Raw genomic sequence first — 17,842 nt, 5'->3', positions numbered from 1 at the left:
AAGCACTATGGCCACAATCTGTCAGCGGGAGAGCAGCAGCGAAGGAAACAGCTTTAGACGCTCGTACGCAAATACCTCCGCCTGACGGTAGGACAGGAATACAAATTAACTCATGTCTCTGTTGGGCTCTGTGCATTTAGATTTACAAATTCTGCATTTTCAGCTGCGTTTGAAAAACACCCCAAAGCTCCCACAGCCCCTTCCGAAGGGGCCGAGATGCGAAATTCCCTTTCTCGGGATGTTTTGCCACCTAGTGCCCAGCTGGGAAATCTCAGCCAGCAGCCTGCTGCAGGCAAAGCTGGGGCCCTGTGGAGGCAAAAGCACCAGTGATCACTTTTTTAGGACAGCATAAATATTTCAGGAGGACAAGGTAATGCAGGAGCCTAGATTTAGGGACTTCTGTGGGTGAGACTCATTGGTAGCCAACAGCACTTATTGATATCTTGTTTCTGACAGTAGACCTCAAAGTCTTAAATTGTTCCACTGCTGTCATGCCTGTTGCATCTCTGAAAAGGCGGTGGTGGAAAGAGTGAAGAAAGGAGAGGAGCAAAGACCTGCTGACCTGGGGGATGAGTATCACAAAGGGCGGTAGAGTTGGATGTGAAGAGAAACGGCAGAAAGGACAGGGATGACCTGGGAGAACATCAGACAAGAAAACAACTTGCACCAGTCACCAGCCTGGGTCTGTCTTGGTTCCCTCATCCTTCAGACAGCAGCTCACTCCTGCTGTCCAAGTGTTTTGTGGATCTGGAGCTGATGGTGGGGCTGAAGCTCTGGAGGGGAAGCCCTCTGCCTTGTTTTCAACTGGCCAAGAGCTTGTCTCATTGCTGTTCCCCTGCTGCTCAGGAGATGCTTGAAGAGATGCTGGTGATAGACGAGACCTGTCTGTGTGTAGCAGGCAGGAGGTTTGTCAGATAGCAAGGGAGAACGATGACACTACTGACCCAGACAGACCCAATACCAGAGCAAACTCCCTGTCTGCCTGGAAGGCAAATAAAATCAGCTGGGAAGCCAGACCCATGATGGTTTTTCTCTCTCTCATTGCTATGACAGTTTGCAGATGATGGAGGAATGCCCTGTTGGTGGAGAAGGGTGAGAAGGCAGAAGGTAGAGATGGAGCTGAAGAATGACAGGTAAGCAAAGCCTGCCAGAGCATCCTATTTGTCCATTAGTCAATATGTCACCTCTCTCACTTGCCACCTCTCCTATAGACAGGGCATGAGCAGCACATACAGCCATTTCTGGCACGGGAATTTGGCATCTCTCACCATCACCGGGTTTCACTGGGAAAGGGGGACTTGGAGAGCCACTGTCAGAGGTGACTTCCTGCTGCTATGAGATGCAGCCTTAAAATGGCAGTTGGAAACTGCTGAGGAGCAAACATCACAGTGCCTGGGCAGTGGCTTGGTGCTTTTCCTAGCCAGGAGCTGACTTAGGAGAGAAAGTCCTGTCCTAAAGAAGCCTCCCACAAGCATCCCGCCTGCATCTGGAGGATGCTTCTGGAGAGACAGGCACTCAGGGTGGGTGCTTTGCCATCTCGGGGACCAGTCTGCCCAACTCTGGCATTAGCTAGCATCATCATGGCACCGAGTGCTGTGACTGGTTCAACAGCAAGGATGGGCAATTGCGTTCATGTCCTTCTGCCGCATTGTATTTGTACTGCCAAGCAATCTGGTGCTGCCTGCATCTAATACGGCCAAACACTTTGTGCTCACAAGGATCAGATTTTCAAAGCTATTAGCCTCCTAAATATGCCATTAGTCACCTAAATAGGTGACTAATGGCTTCTAAGTGGACTATGTTCTAACAAACCTGAGACATACAAAGGGGCTGAGAAAGGACAGGAGAACGGGCTTTGTATCATTTTTAAAAAAGCTGCAACTCTCAAGTGTTTTGAAAGAATATGTTTAATGTCTAATATTCATTTCTAATGAAAAGAAAAACCTGAATGAAGTACCTGAAATATTTCAATTACTTTATCGATTGGTATTATAAAGTATATGTTACTAAACCGCATTCTGTTGTGCTTCTGCAGCAACTGATAAACAGCATCCTTGGCAAGTGTTTTCACAAGCTCCGTGTTTGTATTCCTCTAGTTTGCAAAACGCAGCTCTGTGGAGTTCGGCTTACCCTTATCTATTTATCTTAAAAGCAAAGTACCAAAATATCACTGTAGCAGATAGATACACAAATTGTCTCAAGTAGTATCCTTCTGATGGTCTTAAAAATGGAAATAACAAATTGCAAAACATAGTTATCATCAATGGCTGAAATAAAAATAGAATCATCGCTACACACATTTTTTTTAATTATTTTGCAAGTTTGAAGGTCATACAATATCCAGTTTTGCTGTTTGCTTTATCAGCTCAGGTATCAGAGGAGTCTAGTTCAGAGCAGAAATAAGGCCCCATAAATGATAATGGTTGCATCATAAATGTAACAAAATTCATGTCTCTGACCTGTGAGAGACACCAAGCTGGTGCATGGGGAGGAAGCTACAGTTCAAAATCACCATGAAGTCATCAGAAAATCTTTTCCAAGTTGCTTTTATCTCCAGCCGGGAAATGTGGTGAAATCTAGACTTTCCTCATGCCTTGCAAAATTGGTCGTCAAAGTATGTATCTACAAATAAGTTAACTTCCACTTAGATGGAACGAAGATTCCAGTATCTCATTGAGTCATCATAAAGACAATCAACAACTTGTATCCTGTTTCATCAAAAATCCCTGTGGAAATCCACTTTTTCTTCCTTGAGACGTGGTGCTATAGTCTTGATTCGAGCAGGCGTTGGATGCAGGGCGGTGATTCTGCTGAGGCATCAACTAGATTTCAAAGCTGAATTCTAAAAAAAAAACCCCTCTCAATTTGTCTATCTGATATATGTTACAGAAGCATGGGAATTAAATTTAATGGTCTTTCTTTGTAGAGTCCAGAGACTCAGTAATTTTAATGCTGGATTCTTTTCAATCTGATTTTTAATTTGACATTAGTTTTTAAACTGGGATGCTTACAGAATGGCTGCGTGGTGCAATTCAGGGATGGGCTAGGAATCCTGGGCTATTTCCTGCAGAGCTGGAACAAGACGAAATACGATGAACATCGTTTCAGATATCCCAGTGTTTGGTCCCAGGACACTGGAGTGTCTCTAGGGCCAAGTCACCTAAATCAGAAGTATTTGTCACCTAGAATGATCATGCTGAGAGTATAAAGCTTTTTACAAAGCCTTCAGTGACCTTTAGCTAATGGGAAATCAATGAACTGAGTGTATATAAGCATTTCCCAAGTGCAAATTGAACCAACCTCTTTGGTTCAACAAGGCCAAGTGCCGGGTCTTGCACTTCGGCCACAACAACCCCATACAGCGCTACAGGCTGGGGGAAGAGTGGCTGGAAAGCTGCCTGTCGGAAAAGGACCTGGGGGTGTTGGTTGACAGCCGGCTGAACATGAGCCGGCAGTGTGCCCAGGCGGCCAAGAAGGCCAATGGCATCCTGGCCTGTATCAGAAATAGTGTGGCCAGCAGCAGTAGGGAAGTGATCGTGCCCCTGTACTCAGCACTGGCGAGGCCGCACCTCGAATACTGTGTTCAGTTTTGGACCCCTCACTACAAGAAGGACGTTGAGGTGCTGGAGCGTGTCCAGAGAAGGGCAACGAAGCTGGTGAGGGGTCTGGAGAACAAGTCTTATGAGGAGCGGCTGAGGGAACTGGGGTTGTTTAGCGTGGAGAAAAGGAGGCTGAGGGGAGACCTCATCGCTCTCTACAACTACCTGAAAGGAGGTTGTAGCGAGGTGGGGGTCGGTCTCTTCTCCCAAGTAACAAGTGATGGGACAAGAGGAAATGGCCTCAAGTTGCACCAGGGGAGGTTTAGATTAGATATTAGGAAAAATGTCTTTACTGAAAGAGTGGTGAAACATTGGAAGAGGCTGCCCAGGGAAGTGGTTGAGTCCCCATCCCTGGAGGTATTTAAAAGACGTGTAGATGAGGCACTTAGGGACATGGTTTAGTGCGCATGGTGGTGTTGGGTCAATGGTTGGACTCGATGATCTTAGAGGTCTTTTCCAACCTCAATGATTCTATGATTCTATGATTCTAGGGCACAGTGACATGCCCAACCGTCATGGAGACCTGGGTGATAAAAGTGCTAATAGCTTCTCAGTAGGTCTAACGAGGTATCGCATTGCAGCAGCAGACCTAGGAAAACGCATGACTTCCTACTGATTTCATATCGTCTTAAGGATCTCTGGACCAACTACGTCATTGAGAAGTTTGTTACTTCTTCAAGAGCCACAGAATCATGCAATGGTGGAGATTAAATCCAGATATCAAATGTTCCAGGCATATACTCGAATGCAGTCCTGTGAAAAACTTGGATTAGTGTCAAGCAATTTATCAGAGGACAATACCAAACTGGCATCTTCTTGTTACAGTTGCTTATAACTTTATCTTATTCAGTGACTAGCGCAGTACGTAATTCTCTAGGAGCAAGGTGCGAGTGTTTGGGAAATCTTTATATAGTCTATGAAACCTGGAAGGAAAAGATTAAGGATGTGCATTCTTTATAAGAATACTGTGGGGTCTACTCCTGTTGAAAGAAGCTGCCTTTAAAGAGAGCAGAGATGAAGTCCATGACCTGCAGAGCTGGAGTGCCTGGGAGATCAGGGCTTGGGAAGAGGACTTTTGTTGGAAATCCATACTGACCTTGGGGATGTGGGGCAACAAGGGCATGGGAGGCCACCTCCAGGACACGGCAGAGGGGCTGGGTGCTTTCATGCATGCCAAAGATGAGGCCTGGAGCCACCAAAGAGCACAAGGATTAGGCAGGTTGGAAGCCAAACACATCGACATTGCAAGTCCAGCAGGGAGGCTTTTACGAAGGTGTTGTGTGTACTGTATGCTTTAATTTAAACCCTTCTTCTGAATTGGCTCCACGCCCTTTCCACTGTGTGGATTGAAAGAGAGCTAGTTCAAAAGCAGTTACTTAATGTTCCTGTTGGATGTTCTCTTAGGTTTATATTTCTTGGATGTAGGAGAAGTGTGCACACAGCATTTCCTAGTTGAAAGCTAGCATGCGGTTCATGTGTTCTCACCAGAAGGAGAATACACGTATCCTACTTTGCTATTTTTTTTGAAGACTACAGAAAGAAAGAGCCTGTGGAAGAGGGTCTCTCACCTGTTTGCACGGTGGTAGGGAAGACTCTCTGAGATGGAGCCAATAGCTCTTCTGGATTTTGCAGATGCTTTTGTGCATCCTGCGCATTGACAGTCCCATGTTACAGCCCGACCCCATTCTGCATTTCCCGAGACATCATTCACTTGTGTCTGTTGGATGCAACAACTGACTCAGATTTCAATTCCTCCGTTTCTCAGCTGTTTCTGTTGACACCCAGTAGATGGTGCCACCATGTAGCACATTTGTTTGAGTGGTTTCTTATCGGAGGCTTTTTATGTTTCCTTCAAGGACTACCCATGTCCTACCATCCAGCAGAATTCTTTCCTTCCCCCTCTTTTTAGAGTTTTTTCCCCAGGTCTTGATTATTACTCCAGAAGGCATTTATACCTTTAAATTTTCCCTATTTTCCTCATGCCATCTATTTAGCATCCTTTTTACAGTACAAATATTTAGGAAAAAAAGCCCAAATTGTGATCATTCATGTTTGAATTTATATAATTTCCCTGGCTTTTCATGTTTTTTGAGTAAAAGTCAGTGCTCAGGTTTTGTATTGGGCCAGAATCTAGTGTTAGAAAAACCCTACGAAGCAAGTGGTACTGGAGAAGAAATGTTGCAAAGTGAGCGCTCAGCATCCTCGGTCATGTCTTGAGGAGAGTCTTAGCTCTCCATTTTCAGACTCCCTGGCAGCATGTTTGCAAGCACTGAGAGATCCACCATTAGTTTGACCTCTGGCCAGGCTGGAAGTCATGGTAGCTAATTTCTTGTAACCAGAGCTGACAGCAAAGAAACAAACGGTGACCTCCATTTCTGGCTTAGATGTCTTCTGCTGCATCAGCCCCAAAATAAGAATACTTTCTGTGTAGCACAAATGCTTTGATAATTCAGGCTGTCAACTTGTCTGCAAAAGCCAGAAAAAAAGATATGAGAGGCAGCTTCCCTATGGCCAAAATGCAATACTTCGTTCCTGATCCTTTGTTCTCTTTTTTGTTAGAAGTTTCACCTGTGGAGCATTTGGTTTTCTGGGTCTCAAAGCATGGCTTTCCTTTAGCAGGCTGTTTAAATATTTACCTTCTCTGCCCTTCCCATCCCACCATACTTCAAAATGGAGAAGGGAACATTTGGCCATGTGCAGACTGGAAGATGCTTTGTCTGAGCGAGTAACAAATATTTGCAGTTTAATAAAGACTGGAGCTTTCAGTCTTTGGGAACATGTATTTCAGCCTCAATTTGGAGTAAGCGATGAGGTGATTACTAAACCCTGGTTGCCATGGGGAAGGGAGGAGGGTGATTGCTTTTTGATTGAAGAAATCAAGAGTTACCTACAGTAACTTATCGCTAATACAAACTCAAGGTGCACTTGGCATCAATGCATCTTACAGGGAGCAGCAGTCAGTCTCATGAACGTCTAAGGAGTCAGCTTTAGAAATATTAGTTATTGATGCTGAAGGTCAGCTTTTTGTGGCCGGCCATTCCTTGTAATGTCCCTCGAATTTTGTGCGACTGTGGGAGTGATTCCTGCAAGGGCCCTTGATTGAATTTGTGCGTGGTTCGGGGATACTCACAAATCAAGCAGACAGCTGGCCACCTACAAACCAGCACTTCGGCGGCGCAAAGCATCAGTACGAAATGGAAACTGGAGGCTGAGGGCTTCTTAATAAGTCAGATTATTGAGCCTGTGTGCTGGAGAGTGACTCCTGCCTTAGAATTCAAAGATCTTAGAAGGAAAGCTGTACAGTGTTGGGCTGTTCATGGGGTTGTAAAGTTGTCCCAGCTGAGCGGTGTGTGTTGGAGGGTTTGTGTCTGTGTTTTGGTGCTTGGAGCACAAGGAAGAGGCTGGCTCCTCGATTAGATATACCAGGCCTGACTCTTTCCACCCTGGGATAAAGCTGCAGCAATCCCTCCCCAGGAAAAACAGAAAGGCAAGGGGAATATGAGAAGGGAGCAAGACCTGCGTGTAGCAGAGGTCATTTTCCGTCACTCTGGCGATTGTTTAGAGAGAGACCCCATGGGCTCCACAGCCACTGGAGGCTGTGAGACAGTCTGCCACCATCTCACGGCTCTCAGGGAGGCATCCCGACACTGGTGCCTTGCCAGGGCACAGCTTGGTCTGTGAAAGCAAGCACCAAACTGTGGCAGAGATGGGGCTGAGCACATCTTCAGGAGCTCAAGAGTGACGGAGGGGCTGGAGTGGGTAGCGGCTGGTCTATCTGCTGGTCCTGAGAAGCACTGAACACCTTCATCCTTTCCTACCCCCCTCTCCTGCAGAGCGTGACTGAGGGCTGCTCTTGGTATCTTGTTCCTTTCTGAAAATGGGAAGTATTTTGGGTGCAACCATTGAAAATATGGGCTAACTCCTGCCTTCTTTACTGGTTGTCGCCCCAGTATTTCTGGGGGGCTCCTGCGCTACATGCAGGTAACAAGCCAGCCTGTTTGCCCTGGGTCACTCTGGGTTTTCTGCCTTGCTCTTTTTCTCTGCTTAGTGCTTCTTATGTTGGAAACAGCCCTCAAGTAGCCAGAGTCTTCAGAATGATACTTAATTCTCTTATCGTCGTCCTTAATGATCAGACAGTGGTGGAGACACATCACCGTAATTGTGTTTGTCTCCTTCACCGGCTTTTCCTTGTAAATTTGTTCCTTGCATTTGTTTCTGGATGGCAGATGTGTTAATGGGTGGGTAGTTTCAATGTGTTTATCTTTTGTGTGCTGTATATTTTGTATATAGAAACAGTGAGAAGAGATAAGTGCATAGAAACCACTTCTGCATTAATGCCAGTAATTCAGAGTTTATAAATATATATGAGAGAGTTTCCGTGATTATGAGTATATTTTAATGTTTTGTTTAATGCATTGACTCTCTGGGGATGAGACAAGAGAAAACCTCATTTGTATAATTTAAACTGCTGGCAATAAAAATAGGAGCAAAGAAAGGACAAATTAAATAACCATGCTTTCAAATGTATGCAGATAGCATTTCCATTGAGGACCCAGTCCTTGCAATGGAGTCTGTACGGCTCCAGCCTGTCCTCTCCTGGACCGAAGCCTTGTGCTGTGGAGCCTGCAGGACCAGGGCCCTGGCATCTCCTTGGGGTTGGCAGGACTGAAGGAAGTCAAGTCCCAGCTCATGCGGTGGTACAAGGGAGGCATGGAGAGTGTCGCTTGACATTTTCCATTTGAGGGGGCCATGGAAAGGACAGCGGGGACTGCCAAAGCCAGTTGTCCTCCCCTTCCCCTGGGTGAACCGCAGACTGTCACATACTAAGAGGAGAGGTGTATTGGATAAGACAAATTCATGTAGTCCTCATGTTGGCTATCTGGTTCTTGGAGCAGCTCCTCCTAGCAGAGGAGGTACAGATGTGTGCTCACCAAAGGATACTTCTTTTATGTTCGTTCTTGCTGCTTCACAATCCAAGCTGTTTTCAACTCTGTATGTGTTCAGCTCTTTGTTCAGGGTCACACTCCATCATCTCACCCCTTTATTTGCAGATTTCTCTTATTCCAGCACAACATGCCAAGGAATAATAAAAAAACTTTTCTCACAGTTGAGAAAGGACTTGGGAAAAAACCCCAACAATAATCTATCAAAACATTTCCCATGGGCAAAGGCTGCTTGACTAAACACGCTCGGGCTTATCAGCAAAAATGAAATGCTACTTTTCTCTTTCTCAGTCCTTTTGAGTCCTTCTCACCAGCAGAGCACATCTCTGATCCCACAGGGCAGCATAGGGACCTTCATCAGAAAGTGCCATGCCCTGAGGATTTCCTCCAGTCACTTCCAATTGCCAATGAGAGAAGAGTCTATGGGTTATTGGCCATACTTCCATGCTACAAGAGCAGGCAGCAAAGAATGCCTCTAGTTGCCTGTCTGGTTTAGTGCTTTGTTTAACAGCTTCAAGTCTGCAGATAAGAAATTTAAGGTCTTGCTGTCTGGTTGCATTGTACCTTTGCAGCCAACCGAACCTGGAGCGAGGAGCTTTCCCCGTGTCCTGGCGGTCTCTCCCTTGGCTTCCCTTGGCAGTGGGCATGGAGGAAGGGGAGCTGCTCTGTTACCACCACCCAGACCACTGCACCCATCACTGCCCCCCATTTTCCCAAGTTTCACTTTTTGCTTGATGGAGTGAAAGACTCGGGAAAGAGTTGTTTGCTGTTACTAGGAGTTCTGGCTTCCAGTTCTGGCACCGTGCCTCACAGAAAAGCGTTGCTGTTTCCATGACAATTTTGGCAGCTTTCTGGCTTCTGGGCTGTCCTGCCTGGACTTCAGGAAGGGAATTAGGAAGATGAGATCAAGAAGAGTATTTTGTTATTTTACTTGAGAGCAAAGACTTTCCCACCCTACACAGTCTTCCCGCACTGTGCTTGCATATGCGGACATGTGACTGTTGTGGATGTTTTTCTTCTGGGACGTGTGTCTGTGTAGATCCATTTCACTCTCCCGCAGCTGGTCCTGTGTGACATGATACTGATTAAGCCATGAATTTCCATTCACAGCCTGCGGTCACACAGATATTCACTGATTTTTGGAGGGACCAGGGTGTTTTGAACTTGATATGCCTACACCATTATTGGTTGGGAATTATGTGTAAATATTCCTTATTTCTGAAGTATGCAAGAAAAGCCCATATACATGTAAACCTATTTATTCTTCATTATCTTAATTTTCACTGCAAGAGGCTGCACATCGTCAGGCTGCTGTGTTGTTCCCAGCAAATGGCAGCCTCAGGAAGGGGCTTAATACCCCTCACAGCAAATTGCTGAAGGACTCCCTGGAGGATACAGTTGCCCATTTTGGCCCCTGAGGGTCTGTCTGGAACAAGCAGATGGCTGAAAGATATCCAACCTTGGGACTTGAAGGTAACCTGAAAACATTACTGAGAATTTCACCTTTTTTCAGGGAGAAAAATGAATGCATTGCAGCTCAGACCTCTTGGAAAGATCTAACGTGGTATTTATTTCAGATATAAATTTGACTATATAAAAATGACACCTTTGTACTCAGCCTCTGGTCCCGGATCCAGTTCTGACTTGTAAATTAGGAGTAGATCCATTAAGTAGATGGAATTACAGCAGCTGATGTGACAGCAGCCTCAGCTTGACAGTATTTCATTCACTGTGGGCTTCAGTCTAATCTCCTGCTGGTATATATCAGAAGAAACTCTGCTGAAGTCAACAGTGGTGGAGAGGGAATGAAAGAGAAGCAGGATCTGCATGTTTTCAGGCAGCAGGTAACCTGTGGACACTCTCCTGCCACAGGGGAGGCAGCATCCCCACTGCCTCGCCAGGCACTTGGGAACCATGCTGGAGCGATGGCATCAAAAATGTTTTTGCACAAGCTCTTGATCATCCCTTCACGCTGGTGCATGGATGCACCTCTGCACCTCCTCCCTGATGTGCCAGGATCACCACGTGGACCTCGTGGGGCTGCTCGTCCCACCCCAGCCTGTTTCTCCTCCCGCTCACAGAGGAGCGGACTGCAGCTTTGCCCCTGCCACAAGGATTTAGGAGGAGGATTTTTGATACTTTGCTATTGTATATCCTTTTCTTGATGCGTTTCTGCCAGAAGCTGTGTTATGTTGTTAGCTTTTGAAGGAGAACATCCCAGCCTTTGTGGAGACTTTATGAGTCAGCCCACTCCGAAGACTGATCCATACTGTGAGGCTGTGTAGGAACTTATTTTCTCCTGTGCTACCCAGAGCCCAGAAGAACAGTCTGAAAAAGCAGAAGTGCTGGATGAAGCCTTAGGAAATCTGGGTTCAGTTCTCAGCTGAAGGAGGCAATTAGGGGGGTTACTGAGTCACAGCCACTCAGCAATTATGCTGACATCTCGGATGCAGGTACCACTTACCTGCTGCTGGTTGTGCACGTTCGTGCTGGAAATGGTCTTCCTCCAGGCACGTGGCTTTGTGAGATCCTTGGGCTGCCTCTGGTAATAATTACTGTAGATTTAATAGCATTATTAGTTTAGCCAGTCAGACCTTTATCAGAAGAGATTAGCAGGTGCGTGAGAGCTTTAATATCCTTCGTAGCTATATTTCTTCCCAGGTAATTGCCTTAAGATGGTTTTATTTCACTGTCTGGATTTTCTTTTATTTCCCTTTTTATTCTTTAGCTTGTTTCCTGAATGTTTTGCCACATTTTCCTTCCTCACACTGAGAAATAACAGCTCATGACTTGTGAGCACCAGGTAATGGGATACATCTGCCTAAAGACTCATTCATACAGCTCTTTAATTCAGCAGCTCGATTCTCGTGGTGAATGGCTAAGGAGAGGAAAGCGGGGGTTGACTGAAAACACCTCAAGTGGAAAATGAAGAAAGGCAAAGACTGTGCAGCACCTGGGGTAGCAGCATGCTCGTGCAGCTGCCCAGAGATGCTGGAGCATCGCCGGCTCATGGTTGGAGGGTCCTCGCAGTTGGTCTCTGCAAGCTCAGCCTTGCTGCGGTGATTAGAAACAAGAATAGTTCAATCTCTCCAGCCTGCACCGGCCAAGTGCAACAGATCCCCAGGCTGTGGCCAAGCCTGTTTCATGGAGCATGGGAGCCAGCCTGGGAGTCCTCCCTGGTGGCTCTGCTGAGGACGTGGTCTTCGGCGTTTGGAGGTGCAGAGCTGAGAGACTCAGCTTGGCCAGGCACCAAAAAGCCACCTCCTGCAGGGACAGGGGAAGACCAAGCTGACAGGCAGAAGGGACAGTGAGAGCCTGGCTGTCAGCAGTGCCGACTGCTCGCTTCTCTGCAAATTGGACCCAGAGAGCCTGGCAGAGTGCCGCGGCTGGGAAACGCATGCCTGATTAAGGAATGATTAAAGTTTGGTGATTTTATCCTATAGTGCACACAGCATTTTGTGCTCCACAGCATCTGTCTGTTATCATAAAAACTCACAGAGACAGGGATATGGCACACAGGGACAAGCTGTTAATTCCTGGATCTTTCAGGTGCAGAAATATTTCATATAAAGTCTCAGATAATTTCCCGCCCAGTTTGCAACATAAACCAGCTGTCTTAGTCAGGGTGCAATGAGGTAAGAGGGAAAAGGTTGGGCATAGAAAACATTTAAAATCAAAGGTCACATTGCAGCTCCATGAGACTTCCCCTTCCCCATGCCGTGAGGATAATCACAAGGTAATCAGTGGCCCCTGCTCTGGCAGTCCTGAGCCAGCTCTTTACCGGTGTGCTCCAGGCACTGATTTCTTCAGGGCATTTCTTGCAATCAGCAAGAGACACCAAACAGGAAGACTCTGGTGTAGATTCCTCACTCGAAGAAATGTTTTCTGCAAGTGCTGAATCCATCTTTATTGCTGAAATATTTTAAAATTATTATTTTAATAAAGTATTAATGAAATAATTAAATTATATGACTGCCTCACAACCTTTAGTGAGTGGGTAACCTTGCCAATGTGACGCCCATCTACAAGAAGGGCCAGAAGGAGGATCCGGGGAACTACAGGCCTGTCAGCCTGACCTCGGTGCCGGGGAAGGTTATGGAGCGGTTCATCTTGAGGGCGCTCACAAGGCATGTGCGGGACAACCAGGGGATCCGGCCTAGCCAGCACGGGTTCATGAGAGGCAGGTCCTGCTTGACCAACCTGATCTCCTTCTATGACCAGGTGACCCGCCTAGTGGATGAGGGAAAGGCTGTGGATGTGGTCTACCTGGACTTCAGCAAGGCCTTTGACACTGTCTCCCACAGCATTCTCCTAGAGAAGCTGGCGGCTCACGGCTTAGACAGGTGTACTCTGCGCTGGGTCAAAAACTGGCTGGACAGCCGGGCCCAGAGAGTTGTGGTGAATGGAGTTACATCCAGTTGGTGGCCGGTCACGAGCGGTGTTCCCCAGGGCTCAGTACTGGGGCCGGTCTTGTTCAATATCTTTATCGATGATCTGGATGAGGGGATTGAGTGCACCCTCAGTAAGTTTGCAGACGACACCAAGTTGGGCGGGAGTGTTGATCTGCTCAAGGGTAGGAAGGCTCTGCAGAGGGACCTGGACAGGCTGGATCGATGGGCCCAGACCAACTGTATGAGATTCAACAAGGCCAAGTGCCGGGTCCTGCACTTAGATCACAATGACCCCATGCAGCGCTACAGGCTTGGGGAAGAGTGGCTGGAAAGCTGCCTGGCGGAAAAGGACCTGGGGGTGTTGGTTGACAGCCGGCTGAACATGAGCCGGCAGTGTGCCCAGGTGGCCAAGAAGGCCAATGGCATCCTGGCCTGTATCAGAAATAGTGTGGCCAGCAGCAGTAGGGAAGTGATCGTGCCCCTGTACTCGGCACTGGTGAGGCCGCACCTCGAATACTGTGTTCAGTTTTGGGCCCCTCACTACAAGAAGGACGTTGAGGTGCTGGAGCGTGTCCAGAGAAGGGCAACGAAGCTGGTGAGGGGTCTGGAGAACAAGTCTGATGAGGAGCGGCTGAGGGAACTGGGGTTGTTTAGCCTGGAGAAAAGGAGGCTGAGGGGAGACCTCATCGCTCTCTACAACTACCTGAAAGGAGGTTGTAGCGAGGTGGGGGTCGGTCTCTTCTCCCAAGTAACAAGTGATGGGACAAGAGGAAATGGCCTCAAGTTGCACCAGGGGAGGTTTAGATTAGATATTAGGAAAAATGTCTTTACTGAAAGAGTGGTGAAACATTGGAACAGGCTGCCCAGGGAAGTGGTTGAGTCCCCATCCCTGGAGGTATTTAAAAGACGTGTAGATGAGGCACTTAGGGACATGGTTTAGTGCGCATGGTGGTGTTGGGTCGATGGTTGGACTTGATGATCTTAGGGGTCTTTTCCAACCTTAATGATTCTATGATTCTAAGGTGGAAAGCAGCATCCTTCCCTCTCCAGATCGGGCACTTATCCTAGTGTGGCTCCTCCTCTGCCCCAGACCAGGTTTTCCCAGTTGATTCAAGCTAAGAGTGAAAAAATCCCTAAATCAGGGCAACCAGGAGCCTCCATCATGGGCTGGCAGGGAAGCTTGAGGGTAGGCAGTTGCATGAGACTGCATTGACTTTACAGATGAGTTGTGTCAGCTCTGAGTCCTGGGACTTTGCCTAAAGATGTTTAGCAGGCAGAGAAAGCAACTACTGCAACTTTTGTGCCCCTGGGGCTGACCTAAGCAGTAGTCATTCATTCCCAGAAAGTTTGGGAAAGTCTTATATGATCTCCATACGTGCCAGGCGAGCAATACTTTCCTGAAGGCTGACTCTTTCCTGGAGGGCTCCAGCGATCTCTTTGGTAGTACCTGCTCATGGCTGCTCTTTTATTTGTTCTTCTAGCAGCCTCCGGTGATTTATTTTCATGCTGAATATAATCACAAAGGTAAAGTGAGCTGCACTGATTTTTTCTAGAAAATTCGCACTGATAGTTCTCTGGTTCTTTACAACAAGGGCATCACAATGCGGTGGAAACCCAGGCAACTCCTGCGCTCTCCCTGTTCATTTAGATATTTCAAGTCAGGAGAGCTCAGGTGTTCATGTATGGGATGTGCTGTGGTGGGGGGAGTGCGGGAGGAGACACGGGAACCGTGCTGGGGGCTGCTGGTGTTGCAGATAACTCACCAGCTGGCTTCCATCCTAGTTTGAATCCCAGCATCAATGTCTAATACGTAAAATACCAACAGGCGGGAGTTTCCCTTTGGAGGACATTCTTCTTTCTGGGATGCTCACGGTTTTTGTAATGAAGGTGCTGACCCACCCAGAGGGCTGATGAATATTAGAAGAGGGACAGATTTGTTATTTCTGTTGTGTTGCGCTGGAGTGGGCACCGTGCACCGTCCGCTGGGGCTCCTCAGCTCTCGCTCTGCGAGTGACTGAGTGAGCATTTCTCAGCCTGCGCTGTGTCAGCGTTAACGTGTCCTACCTCCAGATGACTGTGTCCTGCAAAGTCTTACTGTTGATCAAATTATGCCAGGTCTGAAATCATCCCCTGCTCTCCCCCCCACTCTTTAAAACAGGACTCAGACTAATTTGGAGGGGGTTTTGCATAGGGATGTAAGAACAAGGGTACCGAATAGACCAAACAATGCTCAGCCCAGCATCCTGCTCCCAACAGTGGCCGGTAGCACGTGTCCTGGGAAGGAGCAAAAGTGGAAATTATAGGTTATATACCCAATACTCTCTAAGCCAAAAGTTGCATCATTGTTTTTAATAGTCCTTGATGGCCCTTTCTGCTGTGAACAGTCCAGTCTCCTCTTGAACCCTTTTTATTGCTTTCAGCCCTCACCACTGTGAGCTCAGCTGCTGGTCGCAGTGTGAGTAAAGGTGCTGCCTTGCCCTTACACATGCTGGCTAATCATTTCACTGGCTTCCCCTGAGTATTTTCTTATAAGAAACAGTAATTCGTCATTCTCCATATGAGGGCTACGTATCAGTCGTGATTGTATGTACCTCTGTGGTACCTTGTACGAAAGATTGTATCTTTTTTCATCTCTCCAGTGGTTCACAGGCAGAAAATAAACCTGTAGCATCTTTGAGACAATACTGACAGTACAAGAACAGATCATGGGATATTCCCCGAGAGAGTTACCAAACAGCAACTCTCTGTAAGTCCTTACCGCAGCAAAGGGATTCAAGTAAAGCTGTTTTAAACATCCTATTTTGGTAATGTGGTAAAATTCCTGTATTGATTCAAATGGCAAAGCAGAGAAGAAAGACCCGTGGGGGAAAGAGTGGGACTGAGATGCATTAGCAGCATTGACGTGGGAAAACATTGTCCCCGAGACATCTAAAATTCACATTTCCAGTCTGCCTGGGCACATTTAGAGAGAAACACATTTCCTCAACCACACACCAAGCGCGAGACATTCGGCTTGAGCTCCTTTGAGGAGACCATCTGTGTTCACCACCCAGAGCTGTGTCTGCTCCTGATTCCTCGAAGGGCCAGGAGTCCCTTGAATGCCTATCGAAGTGCCTGGCATCCTAAACAAGGAGCTTGTGTGGCGGGAAGGACCCTCAGATGTCTTCTCAGCCCTAAATATAAGGAGATGTTTTATCAGGTAGGAGGGGAAAAAAGCCACTTTCCCAAATGCTGAGGTTTTACCTCACTCGGAGCCAGCGTGAGTCACCCAGGCACTGCTGCGTTACACAGACCTGTTCAGGTTAATAAAATCACTGCCAGAGCCCGGGCAACTCACGGGATGCTGTGTGGCTTTCACATTGACGTCACTGCTTCTCATTTACCCTTGGGTGATAGTGACCAAAATTCATTACTACCTGGCAGCCATCGGGTAAGCCATGCAAAATAAATCAGCGTTCTCCATCGCAAACAGGGGTCTGCAGCACAAAAGGAGCCATTCAAATCAGCAGGGCAGGAAGGAATTTTTCATCAGAGGAGTGAAGACATGAATGAGTCGTTAGAGTGAGGGGAATTCGCAGGCAGAGAGTGATAACAGTGAGAGGCAGGGGGAGGTTTCTCTATAGAAACAGTGGAGAAGTGGTTGGAGCGTGGAGGATAGGGAGAGAGTGACCGAGGGAGACAAAGAGGAGTTAAAGTGAGCAATTTGACTTTATTATAGGAAAACAGGAACACTGAATGAAACTGGAAAATACATTTAAAAGTGTGAAGAGGAGATGATGTTGGCCAGTGGAAGTGGCCCATGCCACAGTGTATCTTGGAGGTCAGGAGCGCTGTGGGGCTGGCGAAAGGCATGGGCATGTGCATCAGAACGGGAAGGCACAGGCACGTTCAGGAGAACACACAGTCCCTGGTATTTCTGCTGCCGTGGACGGTACGGAGACTTTCAGGGTAGGACCCAGGCAACAGCTCATGAGCTGGGAAAAAAAAAAAAATTCTCCTCTGGGATACTTTAAAATGTGGATTTCTTGCACCTTTGATTGCATCATTTGTTCCTGGCCATTTTCAGAGCTGGGCCACCATGTGGGACAAGCTGGTCTGGCATCTCCATGGTTCTTTCTTTGCAGTTTATTCAGGGCAGGATTAAATACATTGGTTAGGACAACGTAGGGAAGTTTCAGTATTGTGTCACATCTGGTCTGGGGGTGGAGGACATCTGTTTCCAGGACCTGGAGTCAGTGGGGATTCGGTGCAAGCTTTTAATGCTCCTCAGCCTGGTGCATTCTGCCAGCCCTAAAAATATGCCTTGAAAGAGGAAATAAAATCTTCACAGGCTTTTCTCCACAGCTACTAAAAGATCAAGCAGTACACTCCTATATCACCTGCAAAAATGCAGATGTTCTCATCTCCCAGCACACATAAAAGCCATTTCTCACCCAGAGTAAATCTGGGTAGTTGTAATTTCTTTCTCATTCACACAAAAAGAGAATACAAATTGCGGATGGCACTGCCTGTTAAGGAGGAATCTTTTGTTTTCCGGGCAGATCATTAGTAACATAAAACGTTATTGTGCGATCATTACAAAGGTGAGAATCCTGTTGGGTTGAATGGCTATTTTTTTGTCTCTATTTTTTTGTGAGCAAAAGGCTCCCTAGAAGGCAGGAGGATATTATTGGAAACTTAGATTTCCCGGAACATCATTCCCTTGTTCAGTAATTAAAAAAAGCCCCCAGTCATCAAAAGTCTCAGTTCCATTAAATGCAAAATCCTCTCCCAGGAAGGCTCCTGTGTTTGTTCTGGGGCTTTCAAAGAGGAGAGCCCTGCTGCACTGGGCACAGGTACACAAGTAGCTGGGGCACGGGCTCTTCTGGCATCAGGAGGCGGTGTGCATCCCCTCACACGTAGCATTGGG

At 47.1% G+C, this 17,842-nt stretch overlaps 1 protein-coding gene across 1 annotated transcript in view; it reads left to right on the top strand.

Annotated features, from left to right (window-relative positions):
* Positions 1-17,842, top strand: part of CHST12 (carbohydrate sulfotransferase 12) — a 71,371-nt gene that overhangs the window by 23,041 nt on the left and 30,488 nt on the right. The window contains exon 2 of the transcript XR_012996397.1: positions 1,054-1,133. The gene's annotated coding sequence lies outside the window, so the exon portion shown is untranslated. The remainder of the gene's footprint in view (positions 1-1,053; positions 1,134-17,842) is intronic.

The sequence above is a fragment of the Aptenodytes patagonicus genome, chromosome 13 (assembly GCF_965638725.1).
Source record: "Aptenodytes patagonicus chromosome 13, bAptPat1.pri.cur, whole genome shotgun sequence".
Lineage (NCBI taxonomy): Eukaryota > Metazoa > Chordata > Aves > Sphenisciformes > Spheniscidae > Aptenodytes > Aptenodytes patagonicus.
Note: the sequence above shows the minus strand (reverse complement) of the source record. Positions and strands in the feature narration are given on the sequence as shown.